The sequence below is a fragment of the Haemaphysalis longicornis genome, unplaced genomic scaffold (genome assembly GCF_048455015.1).
Source record: "Haemaphysalis longicornis isolate Haplotype H1 unplaced genomic scaffold, Haemaphysalis longicornis Haplotype H1 scaffold_2, whole genome shotgun sequence".
Lineage (NCBI taxonomy): Eukaryota > Metazoa > Arthropoda > Arachnida > Ixodida > Ixodidae > Haemaphysalis > Haemaphysalis longicornis.
In genome coordinates, this window is record NW_027526295.1 from 125,135,201 (window position 1) to 125,151,137 (window position 15,937).

At 46.1% G+C, this 15,937-nt stretch overlaps 1 long non-coding RNA gene across 1 annotated transcript; it reads left to right on the forward strand.

Annotated features, from left to right (window-relative positions):
* The first annotated feature begins 26 nt into the window (after window positions 1-26).
* LOC144167366 (uncharacterized) lies at window positions 27-10,921 on the forward strand. The gene is made up of 4 exons (XR_013321968.1): window positions 27-215; window positions 2,436-2,487; window positions 4,733-4,797; window positions 10,818-10,921. It is a non-coding gene; the product is annotated as an uncharacterized LOC144167366 (long non-coding RNA).
* Window positions 10,922-15,937: the final 5,016 nt, after the last annotated feature.

A 15,937-nucleotide genomic window follows, 5' to 3' on the forward strand; every position in this document is an offset into this window, starting at 1 on the left:
AAATTAAAGTGCAGCTTTCTTTTATAACATTTCATTCCTTTTTTGTTGCGGGCCAAGTGCAGTTCTGGAACGCAACAACTGCCGCGAATCTTCAACAACGTTAAAATAACGGTAACGCAGAACAAATACTTATTCATATGACCCGTCTCTTCACAGGCGAGATTTTTCGGTGTTTGACGCAGACTGCCACTTCGATCCAGAAAGGAATACCGTCCGTAAGTGCCATGACGAGAGCGCATCTTAAACGTCTTCCACACTGTTTGCGGTATGTAACGAGTGCATGCTCGTGATAGTTGCACACGGCAGCTCATCCTGGATATTGATTTCCACCTACAAACCGCATCAAAGATTACCACGTGACCTGTGCGGAATTCGGAACTGCCTTTCATTTTGCAACGAAACCAGAAAATCATGGATAGGGTTAAAAGTAGGACGGAGGGACGTTTTTCAAGTACAAAGCTTCTAGTTACTTTCAACTCACCATGGCATAGATGCTAGTCGACCCAGCCCCACAGTGCTCCTGATCGCGTTCCGCCTGCGGCGAGTCATCGAGGTGACAATCAAATGATCCACATCAGGCTCCGCCGATGTGATACCGCTGCTACGCAGTATTGCAATGTGAACACGGCATCAACGTGAACCTTTATCTATTCTAACGGTACCAGGTTTGCGAGACGTCACCATGACTCGGTACATAAATTCTTTAAATTCTGAGCAGCCTATAATCAATGACAACCCTAGGCACAGTTAACAAACCAAGCTTCTAATTATCCATTTCGGTGATTTAGGCCACAGACTAGCTAAACAGCAAGGTATAACATTTGTCAATCATAGAATTGGACTTAGACGTTGCGTATTGAAGCGGCACAAATTCCACTCAAATAGCTACAAGGTAATCTCTGCGGCTCGGGCAAACATTTTTTTTACTGTCTCTTTCCGCCTACAAAAACATCAATTGATGACTTACTTATTCTTTTTCAACCTATAGAAGATTAAAATAAATGCAACGTGGTGCAATGCGGCCTCCTGAGTGCAGCAGCAATGCCCATTGCCGTGTGACCCGGTACAGTCAGTTATGCGCGATGAAAAAGGCGAGAAAACTAGGGCCAAGCCGCTGAAGCCGTACAAGTGCCAGCGAATATTTCCATACTCCAAATTAGCCAACTCTATTAAAATGCTTGCGAACTGACTTGGCTGCGGCGGTGCTTGTAGGACGTGTTGTACTCAGTAGAACGGCTAAAGTGCGTTCACGGCACACTACAAATTGCATGTTATTCGTGGCTACTCACACGAGAATTACCGCCTTTCGTTGCGAACGCTCTGTGGCCATTCATGAAGACTGGGTGGAGGCTAGTACTCACGCTTTAAGAGAGATCGCAGGACAAAGTTTGCAGGGTGTTGGAGGCAAGTAAGCTGTACAGATCGTGATTTTCCCTAACGCTGCTGTCATAATAGCGCTACTTGGGGCCCGTTTGAAGTATTGCGTTACCGTACTCTAGTACGGTGCGTCCGTAGTCATTACAAATTACGGGCGATGCTTGGAACTTTTAAGAATATGATGGCCAAACCTAGAAGGACCTCTTGTTGATCTGCTGCTCAGCATTCTGCTGGGTTTTCATGTTCTCGTCAGGCCACTGCCGCAGCTCATCTGTATCCGTCTATTACCAACGGCGGTTACGACGAGCAGAATTTTGAGCTGCTTTAGCCTCTTTCGCGGTGGCCTACATGCTTGGTCTTCCGCGCCAGCGACTAGGGCCTGGTGCGTCATCACCCGTAGCGATGGGGAATGAAGCTCGCAGCCAACTTGGCGATGTACACAAGGCGCGTCCAGAAGGTTCTACAAGAGCTGCCACTGAAATTTGCCCCTTTTCCCGAGCCGGCGTTTCCTTTTCTTACCCCGCTCACACTATGCCACCCAATGTTCTCCGCGCTCCGGCGCGCTTTCTGAAAACTCCCCTCCGGCGTTTGTGTTCCCTTTCCCGACGGGCGCTCCGAATTCTTGTACCAGACAGCACGTCGTTGAAATATAAGTATATCGCGGTTGGGAAAATGTGCGCATGACGTTAGGCTGCGTTTCGCGCTTAGATCGTGCGAAAATCTCGAAATGAGCCAAAAAACGGTTTGAGCACTGTTGATATTGTTCCCAAGTTAGCCTAACTGGTAGAAAAATACTTAAGCCACTACAGCAAAACTCAGAAATCAGGACTTTTATCTACAAGACGCTCACCTTTACGACTAACAACCAAGAACTTAACACGGACGGCACTGGTGACGGTAAGAACTTAGCTGTCTCAGTGGAGTGAACTAGGGCTTAAACTACTGTCTTGTAATGCACGCTCTCAGAGCACGGGCGCTGTTGCCTGAAATATTTATGTTCAGGAGACTTAGCTTTCATGTGAAACTTCTGTTCCCTTTCTATGCCATCTGGTAAACAGTCATCCCCTTGGCGTTCTTCGACCTCAGCGTGCCAACGTCAGTAAAGGAGAGGTAGGTGTAATTTTTCTGCCAACGTTGGCCGCGTGGTGCCTTTATTGTTTATGTGTGCGCTCCGCGGTGCCTAAAAATAAAAGGATGCAACAAGTAAGGCTTTTGGTTTAGTTGCGGATTTTCGTCGGTGCTTGGGTGTCTTTGGCCAATCTCAGAGAAAAACATCAGCGAGCAACCAACACCAATAGTGAATTTAAAAACCGTAAACGTTGATGTATCTCCGTATTATTTTATCAGCCATGCCGGGGAACCAGGCAATTAAAATTCAAGGCCTGGCGTTGGCTTGGGCGATATCAGATACGTTAGGTCTGGTTACTAATTGTCAGCTGTTCTTTGACTTTGACCATCACCATAGAACCGGGAAGTGAAGACAGCCGCCTACATGCAACTTATGGCATATTCCGTTTAGTTTTTTAAAGATGCAGGTCGCACAAAAAACAATAACAGCGGCGAAGTTTTTTTTCCTATATTCACAGTGTGTACGGCGGTGGCGACCACAGACTAATACTCTGAAATAGCGAAATGCCGTTTACATAGTGCGGCTTCTCTTTTCTAACAAATTGTAGCCTTTAATGCGAAATTCGCAACTCGTATAAGATGCTTTGACAGAGGAAGTAGTAGAAAGCCTTCAGTCTGGTCAGTTCACAGCGATTCGAGCATGCAGTGTTCTGTTCCTTACCAATCACCAGTGCTTTCTCCTTAGATCTATTTGAAAAAAACTTCTACAAGCAATGAAGAATTATGGGGAAGCCTCCTGTATATGAAATTTACTAGCATTTCAGTATAGACCCCTACCCGTCGCTACTTTGAATACCGTGTGTATTGTCCATTATTTGTAGAAATGAATGCAGCTGAAAGACGCAGACAAAACAACACAGTATACAGGATGATGCAGCGTAATCCTGTCAAATGAGTTGTTGTGTCTGCCCCTTATTATGTCATTGTGTTTTCTCAAAATGTCATTTTTGTGAGCTAAGAAGATATTCAGTGACATCATTTCCGCTGCGGAACTCTTGATCTTTCAGTCGTCAAACCGACACGTATTTAATCTTGAAGTAGGCGATGAAATTTCCCGGCACGCACGCATGCACACGCGCAAAAAGTTTGAAGATTTCTGCGGCTCTTCTGAGGCCCCTTATTCCCAACATGACTGATCCGCGAGATTTCTGCGAATACTTTGGAATGCGAGTAGGCACTACTCCGGGGCCGGATTTGGGATCTTTACAGGAAAACGTGTATTTACAATTTGTCTAAAGATATCGCTAACTAATGCACATATAGTTCCCCAACGCAATAAAAAACAGAGTACGCTAATATAAAACCCATAAAAACGCGTATTTACCATTCGTATGCCAGGTAGGATTTGAGTTTTCATAGCTGTTCTGAAGAACGAGAAGATCAAAATTTAGTCTGCAACGCGTCTCTTAGAAATTCCGGGGGACACAACTTCACCGCTTGTAGTTCGCTTTTTTACTCAGAATCACGAAGTGTACACGCAGAATTTACCTGCGATGACTATCGGGAAGTGCGAAGCATTCTACAGCTTGATATAGTTACTCACTTTACCTCCGATAAGAACTACTTGATTCTAACATGCAAACAATTCTGTACTCGGAGTGTGAGCCCGCACGCGCGTGTCCGCAGCAGCTTTTATGACGTTTTTGTGTGCGGCTGTGACAGGAGTTTAGGACGACATCACGCAAGATTAGTATTCGAAACCGCAATAAGTGCCCAGAGAACGCTATTAGCAAGACACATGACTCCGTGGTGTTCGCTTTGAAACTCTTGCGTACTCTTCACTCATGTGGCTTGCCGGAGGCATGCTTAAAAAAGCTTCGCTGCACAGCATCCCCCCCCCCCTCGTGACTTGTGGTGTCACCTCGCGCGGTATTGTATTGAACATCTGCACCTGTGAATTTTGGGTACTGACGTTGACGGCCGTGGTTCGAGCCCCAGCGGGTCTACGCATAATTTATTTTTAGTGAAAAAACGTTTTCTAAGACCAGCTGTACGAGGCATGGTTACTTGGAATTTATTTACGTTGCTTTAGGTTCGGCTCGCAGCCTATGACCACGTTTGGTTGATGTTATGCATCGCGCATAGTGACATCACATATCACGTGGCTGGCGTTGTGCAACAAAGTGTTTGGTAACACGCTGCCCAGAGCATATAGTCAAATACCAATCTTGCGTTTTATGCTTTACAGCGCAAGAATAGCGTGTTGATATGTGTGTGTTTGGTGCAGAATGTTCCACGTCCCCCGAATCGGTCCTCCACTCGTCGGCTGTTTTCTCAGAGCTGCATTTGCAAGTGAGTTGGCACGTTGTAATGAGGTAAAGGAGTACACCCCGAAAGGCGTATAGATATGCATAATGAGCTAGTGATTATGTGTTTAGAGACAATAAACTAGAATTAGCAGGTTTTGATATTCGCCTGTAAGGCGATAATTCGGAACACTCAAATATGTTGCGATCAGATCTGTTTATGACACTGGCCCAATAAGCTGACCTTACGACTCTTTACAGTCGGTTCAACGTCTAGAGGAGAACCCCTTGTATACTGTTACAGTGTCTCAGGTGCAGAGTACAAAGAATGGAAACGTAGTACATATTTCATGCACTACTATGTACGCAGTACATACTATGTACTTCATACGAAGCACATAGAACATGTACTAGATACGTAGTAGGCACGTTATACGCAGCCCATTGCACAGTACACGCAGAGCTCTTAGACACGTGCTAGGCAGCAGCTAAAAGATGACGACGCCGGGAATTCTCAGGCTCGAGGTGCAGCTAGAGGTACAGGTAGGCAAAGATGTTGCGCTGATGACCTGCGCGGTGCTCATGGTTTGTGGGGCGCTTCAATGGGAGACATCATCTAAATACATTGCTTTACTGTCTCATAATTCGTCTCAGTTGTGCTGCCACCACGTAAGATCCTTAGCGGAGTGTGCGGAGTCACCCCCATCCTGTCCCAGTTTTTCGCTGGCTCGCCGCAGCCACTGTTATCGAGGGCACGCGAGCCGTCTCGGGCAGCCCAATCTTTGTCCCGACGAGTCGACCACATCTCCTGCCCAGTGAAAACCAGCAACTCACCAGCTACAGGGATATCCTCGAATGGTATCGCGAACGCCGCCGGGTATTCCCCCCACCACACCGAGATCTCACTCGGCGGGAGGGGGTACTACTCAGGCAGCTACAAACTGAAAACGTTCTCACCCCCGCGTTGGCAAAACACATGTGTCCGGAACTCTATGAAAACGACACGTGTAGCCTGTGCAACCTGGACAGGGCCACGCTGGCCCATGTGCTGTGGGGGTGTGGCAAAAGGGGGGCGACGGACAGCGTGCTGCCGCCGCCTGTGAAACACTGTGTGGGGTCGGGGCATCCCGAAGAACAATTACGGGCCGTCCGGCAGCTCGAGGCTGCGCTGGCCCTCCAAAAGCGAAAGGGGGACACTCCGAGTAGCAATAGGAGGCCGGCAACCTAGCCCCGAGGTCTAGGCCCGGGTGCCACCGAGGTAAAGGTGGTTGCTAGATAGGGTGAACCCCGCGCCCTGCGCGGCCGGTGGGAATCCCGCATGCTGGAACGAAATAAAGGTTATTCTCTCTCTCTCTCTCCCCTGCCAGAGAGACCAAAAATCAGTGAAAGCAGCCGTGCCCAAACCAGCCGTCAATATGAAACTTGCCCTCTTCTCTGACGCGGTTCCCTGGATATAGTGACCTATCAATACGTACATTACATATGACTAGCAAGTGCTCCTCTCGTCGTATCGATACTGTTACAGTGAACACAATTCGTCAGAAACTGACGAAAGAAAATGCGACATCTATCAGCAGCCATTTATATTTTGGTGAGCGCAATCGGTGCATAGTTATCGTACCTGTTGTGAACAGCACCATGTCAATATAGAACAGTGCCTGAGTTACCGTCCACTTGCACAAGTCACTGGTATCAGGCCAAGTTCGCTAAATAAGCTGCACTGGTCCTGGGCGGTCTTACCCTGGCACCCTGGGTAGGAATTCATGCGCTAAATATCATTTCAACCTCAAAGAAGGCCCGTTCAGACTACTCAACATGGAGTTCAAGCTGCCCGTTTAGCGCCTGCGGCACTTTCTAAATCGACGTGATTCGTTCCTTCAGGCAGTTACGCGCCGCCTCAGTGTCATACATCCCGCACCATGGCTCGGCACCGCAGGGCCTCTGTGCTACAGCGCACGCGCATCCAGTCGCGAAAAATACTGAACTAGCCCGAGCTCTGCTTCACAACTTTTCTTGGGAATATCCACTAGCAGCCAACTTAGGAAACTCCATGGGGACCTCACGGAAAAGGTTCAGCGGCACCCACTCCACCGACAACCCCTTACACCTGACGTTGTTTGAAATCTCTAAGACTTCCTGAAGCCACGAAATCAAAGGAGTTTTTATTCTGCATCCACACAGGAGTGATGCTCGGGAAGGCACGTTTGGCGGATAGTGGTTGTTCCCCCATAGCGGCGCGAGTTGTATGTATGTATGTATGTATGTATGTATGTATGTATGTATGTATGTATGTATGTATGTATGTATGTATGTATGTATGTATGTATGTATGTATGTATGTATGTGTTTATGGCACAAGGGCATCGAGGCCAAAGAGCGCGATGTGAGAGAGAGCGGTCTTTCAGTCAGTAAAATACAATGTGAAAGGATGTGAGGAGGCTAAAAAATCGTTGGTATGTGGTGTAAAAGGCCCCCAGTCTAAATAGTTGTCAAAAAATGTAAATATCGTGGGGTATACAATGTCGTAATTATGCGCGGTAGGTAATAAGTTTTGAAAATACGATATCTTGAATGTAAGTTAAAAGGCGATTCGTGGAAAACATAGGTTCACCTGCTAAAAATAGCGAAGCGTGTAGGGGTATGGCATATCTAGGAATCCCGGGAAAGTGGCAGCGTCGAGCATCTTCAAATCCTGAACATTCAATTAAGATATGGAGAACTGAGAGCCGTCCTCCACATCTGTTGCATAGTGGGGGTTCGGTGCCTTTTAATAGGTAAGAGTGAGTACCATACGTGGGGCCAATTCTCGGTCTGCACACTAATATTTCAGTAAATCTGTTTCGTTTTCCTGTAGCATATCGATCCGACAGTTATTTTATTAAATGTAATTTGTTAAAGATTTGTTCATCCCATACCTGTTTTCCCCGTGACCCCGGATCCCAACCATGGGGCAGAGATAATTAGAAGAATAAAAATGGGGTGGTGTGCACACGGCAGACATTCTCAGATAATGAATGGAAGCCTACCATTGTCTCTGAAGAAGAAAGTGAATGACAGATGCATCTTACCGGTACTCACCTACGGGGCAGAAACTTGGGGGCTCACTAAGAGAGTTCAACTTAACTTGACAACGACTCAGCGGAAAATGGAACGGAAGATAATAGGTGTAACATTAAGGGACAAGAATAGAGAGGAGTGGGTCAGGGAACAAACACGTGTTAAGGACATAATAGTAGAGATTAAGAAGAAATGGACGTGGGCAGGGCATGTTATGCGAAGGCAAGATAAGTTAGATAACCGTTTGTCATTAAGGGTAACAGAGTGGATCCCTAGAGAAGGCAGGCGTTGCAGGGGGCGGCAGAAAGTTAGATGGGCAGATGAGATCAAGAAGTTTAAGGGGATAGATTGGCGCAGTTAGCGCAGGACCAGGATAATTGGAGATTAATGGGAGATGTCTTTGCCCTGCAGTGGGCGTAGATAGGCTGATCATGATGATGATGATGACCTTTTTTCATTGTTGCCGGAGTTTTCTTCGTAGTAGCTTAATGTTCTGGTATGGGACCTGCGATATGTCTGTGCCACTTCGGAGTTCGGCCTGGCCAGCCAACTTAAAGAGACTTTTATTCCCCGTATACTCACTGGGTCCAGGAACAGTCACTGAGTCCAGGAACCCAGCAAACTATTATTTGGATATCATCAGAATAGGCAAACACTATCGATTTGATGAGATTATTTAGAACCGTGTTTCTACTAGTTCTCGTTGTGTTCAACGCTGTTTTCACGCTGTACTAAAAGCGGCAAATCATTCAGAAATCGCCCATCAAACAGCGCATTTCTTCCTTACTTGCCTCACAGCAACTCGACGACGCAAACAACTTGCTGCTGTTTGCGTCGCGATAAACCGGAATCAAGTGACAAAGCGGTGTTGTATAGCGGTATAGACGTAAGCGAATGCAACGCTACCCAGTACCAAGCGGTCTCGTCAGTACCGGCCGAATGAGTTGTGCTTTCCCAAAATACCACGTCCTTAGCTGCTCCGGACCACTAAGTAAAAGGTTCATTTATAAATATTTGTGGTCAGTATTGAAGCTTTCTTGAATAAAATCCTATGGTCAATTGTAAGCCCCGCGTTAAGGCTATAGCTGCCCCGCCTACGCCGAACCAGCGTGGTGCGCACCAGCTCCATCACGCGCAGCTTGTACGTTTGACAATGCCGCGCTCCATCTGAACCTATCTACGCAGAGTACACGTTTCCTACGCTGGAAGTAAAGTATTCACTGAATGAATTAGGCTAATATTACAACCGTTCATGTCGCCAGGTTTTGATGCAGGGTCCACTTTAGTAGTCCTTCTAGCAGCGTACAAAGCACATTCGTGTTCATTGGGCCTTCACGCATAAATAATTCTGGGCCTGAAAACGAACCGTTGGCGTGATAATTCACTTACTAACGTTACCGTCTCCCTCCGACGTGGTTATTGTGATTATTGTCTCTACCGGTGTTCCCGGCAGCCGAGCCTTCAACACAATAAATACCGCGAAGGCACGCCCATACAGCTGTTTGGTGCGGAAACCATTTCAGCAAAAATAGGCGTCCTGTATTTCTAAAAAAGCGCAGCGAACGCACGCAGACGACCATATTAATAGAGGCCATGCACACAGTACGGTCCAATTAAAGGTGGCACAATTATCTGGCCGGGAAATTAACCGGGTATTGCACCGGAACCGAAACGAACTTGGCGTTTTGGTCGCCACTTGATATACGGCCATGGTGTCCCGTCACAATGACTCTACATTTTCAAACACGATGGTCTTTCGTGGGGCACTCGAACGGCAAATTGTCGTCTGTATGTTTGTCTGTCAGTCTGTCTGTCTGTCACGCGATTCAGCCAGAAGGCCAAAGTGAAACAGGTGCTGCGCAATAGTCTTATATGCTCACAGCCAAATCTAAGCGTCTAAGTCCGCTGTGAATGTTTATACTTGTCAACATTGTTGGACAATAACAAACGTTTACGTAAATATAAGACAGAAAATCAATACATGAGTAATATTTGCAGTGTTCCTTTATTTAAAACTTTACGGATGCTTGACTTTGCGTCAGCAAATAAATTACTACATCAACTGCAGAAAACCGTCGCCTGCTGTTACCCGCACCACCTTGCTGAATTCATAAGATCAAACGGCAACAGCATCGAAAGGTTCCACTAGATAGGTTCCGCGTTCCGCTTGGAACGCTCCTGGAGTAGAGCAATGTGATTCTATAAACGTTGTAGTCGGATGCCTGGGTTCGCGGGGGTCTCCGCTATACGGCAGAGCTGGCATCGAGGCACTCGATTTTGAGAAGTGGAACGCGGTAAATTAATATTGACTTGAGCAAACCTCTAGCATGTTACCTTGGAAGGAATGAGACGGGAGAGGGAACAGCATGAGGTGAGGGGGAAATAGAAGGGATGCATTTACTTGCCGGGGGCGGCAGTCGGCTATTGTCTTGCAACATTTGCAACGAAAGGAGCAGATACGCGGCCAATTTTTTTATTTGTCGACGTTCAAGTATAACACTGCAAATACTTCCGTTTAGGCTTCTATAAACCTGTGGAGGGTATTGTTAAAATATCTGTCACGTGTTTTTAACCACTTACAGCATGAGTTTCGGGGAAGAGCCAAAGGGGGCTCTTTTACACAAGTTCGCATATGACTAGTATATATTTGGGTTCTCGCTGAGGTTACGTATCAATCTAAAGGAAATTCTGTTTCTATCCAGGGTCCCTCTGACTTGCAAACGTCAAAGTGAAACACTGTGACTATTTTTTAAGTGGTGCGTTAAGCATAAAACGAATGTTGTAGTAGTCTGCTTTATAAATATAGCCTGTATACAGACTATATTTGTTAATTAGTTGCAAATTTAAAATTGATTTAAAAGCAGTAGTTGGGTTTCTGGGCCAACTGATATCAATAACCAGAAAAAAATAACTTGCGCACATTACTGTTTGATAACTGTAAGAGCACCTATTCCCAAATTACGGCTAACATAACTGAATTAGTTTCGATGTACTCATGCCTTTTTTCAGCCAATTTCTACACGCCGAACGAGTACTTCTGGACTGACAATACGACATCGAATTTCGAATCTACGGCGAAATGTTTTGCTAACCAGTACAAGAAACCTGACAAGGTACCTTCCGCATTACACAGTATACAAATGCGTTAGCAAGACACTTTGAAAAGCCAACGATGACTTTTCAAGGTATGCGCAAAAGAGGCTCGTATAACCCAGCTTTTTTTCTTCAGCAACAACATTTAATTATTTATTTATGTATTACAGGCTCCGTAACACAATACGGCTCAAGCAGGAGGGCAGGGTACAATGCAAATGACTTAACACATACGAAACAAACAATTCAGAGTTATTCAGTATCGGAAGGATGTCATTCAGGTATTTGGTTCCAGTCTGAAATAGTGCGCGGGAAAAACGAAAATTTGAATATGTCGTGCTCGCAAAGGGGCTCTTGTAATTAAGGGGGTAAGAAATGGGGTTTGATTCAGGGCAAGTTTGCGTATACTTAACAGGGACAAAGATCAATCCGGGACTTCTTTCTTTGTCCCTCAAACGAAGAAATATTATGAACTAGCAATAGGTCAGAAGGGGAGTGTGTCTGTAAAAACTTAAGGATAAACCTAATAGCCTCGCGATGACTTCTCTCAAGTTTTCTAATGTTTTGTTCACTCTGGGCTTCCGACAGGACACTTGCACATTCCAACTTCGTCCTAATGAAGGACGAAGTTGGGATTCCGCATTTTGTATCTCAAAAAACATAATTTCTGGAGGGCACAGGAACAAGTATTATCTATGCGCAAGTTTCATGTTAAGTTGTTTGAGTGTAACTCCTTAGTATTTATAGCTGTCAACCTAAGTGAAGCCGATGCTGGTTTGTGGATGTGTTCGCTGGGGTTTTTATTTCGTATAACACAAAGATATTCATTTTTTCCTAAGTTGAAATCCATTCCCCCTTTTAAACACCATTTAAGCACATTATTAGTATTGTTCACTTCTTTCAAATCATAAATAACAGTGACTTCACGAAACAATATACAGTTGTCCACAAACAATTCAAACTGAACATTAGGGTCAATTAAAGTTACTATATCGTTATTATCCAACAAAAAAGCAACAGACCCAATACTGTACCCTGGGGCGTCCCCCGAGGTAATGGGAAGACACCAATGTTTTTCTGTAAATTTTTACAAGTTGTTGGCGTTCATAGGTAGGCTGCTACCCACTAAACAAAAATATTCGGAGAGTGAATATTTTTAAGTTCTGTAATTATTTTTGTCATGCGGCACCTTGTCGAATGTCTTTGTAAACGCCAGAAATTACCTATGAATTACTTACTGATCCAACAGAGCTGATGCACTCCTCGGTTAACTTTACTCCTAAGTAGAAAATTATCCAAGGGCCTTGTCTGCGACAGCTATGTTGATTTAAAAATATAGTTCCGTTGTTTCCGAAATGGCGCAACAAATGCTTCAAGGAACCCTTGCTCCCCTGCAACCTGTAGCTAAAAGATTTGAACTAATGAGTTAAAACGACATAGGTTCTCATCATCACGGCTGATATACTTGTCTCAAGGTAATCACGCACTGAATAAGAAACCCTCTTTCCACATTGAAGTGAATGATTCACGTTGAATGGACCTTTGCACAACATTTTTGAAATGGCAATAAATATTCAAGGTGTAATGATTTATTGATTAGAAGGGTGAGGTTTGGAAAAAAACGCGCTGACTTCACTTGTACGCTGACTTTCTCACTTGCACGCCTTTAATGTAGACGTAGATTGCCGCGTCGTCCAAAATGTCGTGCGGAAGCGTCCTCATGATGTGGTCCATTCGCACCCTGCCGTTGACAATTTACTCGGCCATCTCGAAATGGCCCCTGTGTATTAGGCGTGCCATCTTCGTGAGTTCTGCAGGCTGCCGCTCCTGGGCTTATACTGCGAGCGACACTCGTCGTCTTTCCTGGCCGCCACGAGTCCTGGCTTCACGTCTTCCACCTTGCACGCATTGGCAGTCTGCACCAGATGCCAATGTAAAAGAGAATTAGCTTCTGTTGGCCATCGCGCTGTTAAGATGCCAGCTCCTAACCCAGATCACGTGAAACACGCCGAAAATTAGAAACGCTTCGGCAACGCTTCCGGCCTTGCTTTCCGGGAGGCGAGCGCCATCAGGTAGTGAGGAAACCTTGCACCGCGTGGAAGGCCACAGCAGCAGCGGCAGCGCCCGAAGAGCTGGGAGGAAAGGAAAAGCTTCGCTTTAAAAATTTACACGCTAAGACACACTGTTTGTAGGATCGAGTAGGAACAAACCAATGTATTACACTAGAACATAGATCATATGATGCACTCCCTCTTTTCGCCACAACAGGTGCACGAGCGGCTTCATGTGCGTTCCCCGGTAGCATAATACTACCGTGCGCTCATGCTTTTCCGTGGGGAACCAATTTGCTGTGAAACATGGGAACCCAGCATTGCTGGCATTCTAGCTATTTTCGGTTTACACAGCCGCCGAAGGTAGGGCTTTCGCAGCACTGCATTGCGTTTTCAGGGAAACACTTTCACCAAAGTCTCTACTTTGCAGCATTGAAACTAACGGTTCGTGCAGTTGTACTGCTGCTCTGCGTGTGTAGTAAACACAAAAAAATGTGAACGAGAGGAGGATGCAGTGAAATAAAAATATGTTTGGAGTTATTCGTATTACACAACAACATAGCTCTGTGAATTTGAAACGGTGCTCTAACACCGATGTCGGCAATGCAACAGTTTACGACCTTTAATGGTGTAATGCTGATCATAATGGCTACAATTATTTTCCTTCACAGAGAATGTCGAAGTTCACAACAATCGGAGAAAATGCTGCATTGCCAGTGTCGTTCCAGGCAAGTTCAACTTGTTTTGTGAGCATGTGTCACTCCATGATGGCGGGAAACATTAAGTACTGTGAAATGAAATGCAAATCAAGTTTTTAACACGTGCTGAAACCACAGGTGTTAGTGAATTCCACAGGGTTAAGGACAATTTTGTACTTGTAAACTTGTGTAAACATATACAAGATGCGATTCCCGATGTCAGCTATCGTTTGACTACTCTTGTGGAGGTGAGTTTTTGTTTCCACTGAACCGCAATCTTCAAAAGCTGTAACTTATATTGGGAGACTCCAACATTTACAAATGGCCTTTCAGAACTTCAGGACTGTGGTAAACAAAGTACTATACTGCGATTGCCAATTGCGCTCTTGGTAAGAGTTATTATACTAAAAAATCAGGAATTGTACAGTAAGCTTGCTTCACCATCAGGGACTTCCGCGACAAGTTACACGTACCTATAGTGCATGCGTATCACAAACCCCATTCACACCTGCTGGTGGGCGGTTGCGACGTCCAAACCGCAAACGTTAATCGGTTGGTTATGCGGTTTAACGTGCCGAAGCTACACCAGGGCAATAAGGCACGCCGTAGTGGAGGAGTCCGGGTTAGTGCTGACCAGCTGCGATATCTTTAACGTGCGCGGAAATGTGCACACAAGGGATTTTACCTTTTTTGCCTGCATCAGTAAAGCAGCCACCGCGGCAGAAATCGAACCAGCTCCCTTGGGCTCTGCAGCACAACGTCTTAGCCACTGAGCCGCCGAGGCAGGTCCGGCAAAGCTCAAATAACTGCACGATTGCACCATAAGCATTGTGATACCAAGGCACTGGACTGGGCTAGTTGGCACATGTTTTATAGGATGAAAAGCAACGGTGAACACAATACAAAGAAGAAAACGACGGGACAAGCCTGCACTAACAATTGAGCGAACAAGGCACTTGAACGCCTACAAATACCTCGCGGCAACAGCATTCCGCACGCGGTAATAGGCGTGCGTCGCATGAACGGTATCGTAACAAGCAACCACCGCGTTTAAAAAGCTCGTCTCTTTGTCAAACAGGTCCACTGACGTGTCACTGACGCAATTGTTTCCCCCTTTCTTTATATAGAATGGCTCCATTATTTCACTTTGTGTTTCAGTACTTCCCCCGCTTAATATGCTAACATTGTCAAAAGCAGGGGTGCCCCCGCACTGCCTGCAATGCCTCGGCAGATGAGCATCGTCCCTCGTGGAAAGGGAAGCTTTGTGCTCCCTGAGGCGATCGTTAATACAGTGGCTCATTTGGTTGATGTAAGCTTTGCCACACGGGGATAAGGGGATGTGACAAATCACACGTGTACCGCAAGGCTAGTTTTGATGTTATACCTTATGTTCATAAACTTTCGCGCAACATCAAGACAGTGGCGAATAAACAGGGCATACGCTTGGTTCTCTCGGCACCGCGAAAGTTGGGTGGTCTGTGCAGTCGCATCAACCGGCATACGCGAAAAAGGGTTACGTGTGGTACTAATCGAAATTTGTGCCTTGCGCTACACGCGTGATTTATCACATCCCCTTATTCCCGTGTGGCAAATCTTCCATCGACCAAACGGGCCATTGTATTAATGATCGCCTCAGAATGCACAAGGCTTCCCTTTCCATGAGTGACGGTGCTCATCGGCCGAGGCATTGCAGGCAGCGCGGGTGCGCCCCTGCTTTTGACAACGCTAGCATATTAGGCGGGGGAAGTACTAAAACCCAAAGGGAAATTTTGGAGGCTTTTAATATAAAGAAAGGGGGGAAACAATTGCGTCAGTGACACGTCAGTGCTCATGTTAAGCAAAAAGATGAGCTTTTTAAACGCTACCCGCCGCGGTGTCTCAGTGGCTAAGGCGTTGCGCTGCTGAGAACGAAGGCGCGGGTTCGACTCCCGGCCGCGGCGGCCGCTTTTCTGATGGAGGCGAAAAGCAAAAACGCCTGTGTTTGCGAGATTTCGGCGCAGGTTAAAGATCCCCACGCGGTCAAAATTAATGCGGAGCCCTTCACTACGGCGCGCCTCATCGACTGCGTTGCGTCGGCGCGTTAAACCCTACAATCAATCAAGCAATTTCTAAACGCTGTCGTTGCGTGTTAACATATCGTTCATGCAACGCATGCCTATTAACGCATGGCAGTGCTGTTGCCGGAAGGTATTTCTAGGCTGCCAGGTTGTCCCGCCGTTTTCTTCTTTGTCCTGTGTTCACCGCTGGTTTTTCATCCAAGAAGTGCTTTACTGAATAAAACCTCGTG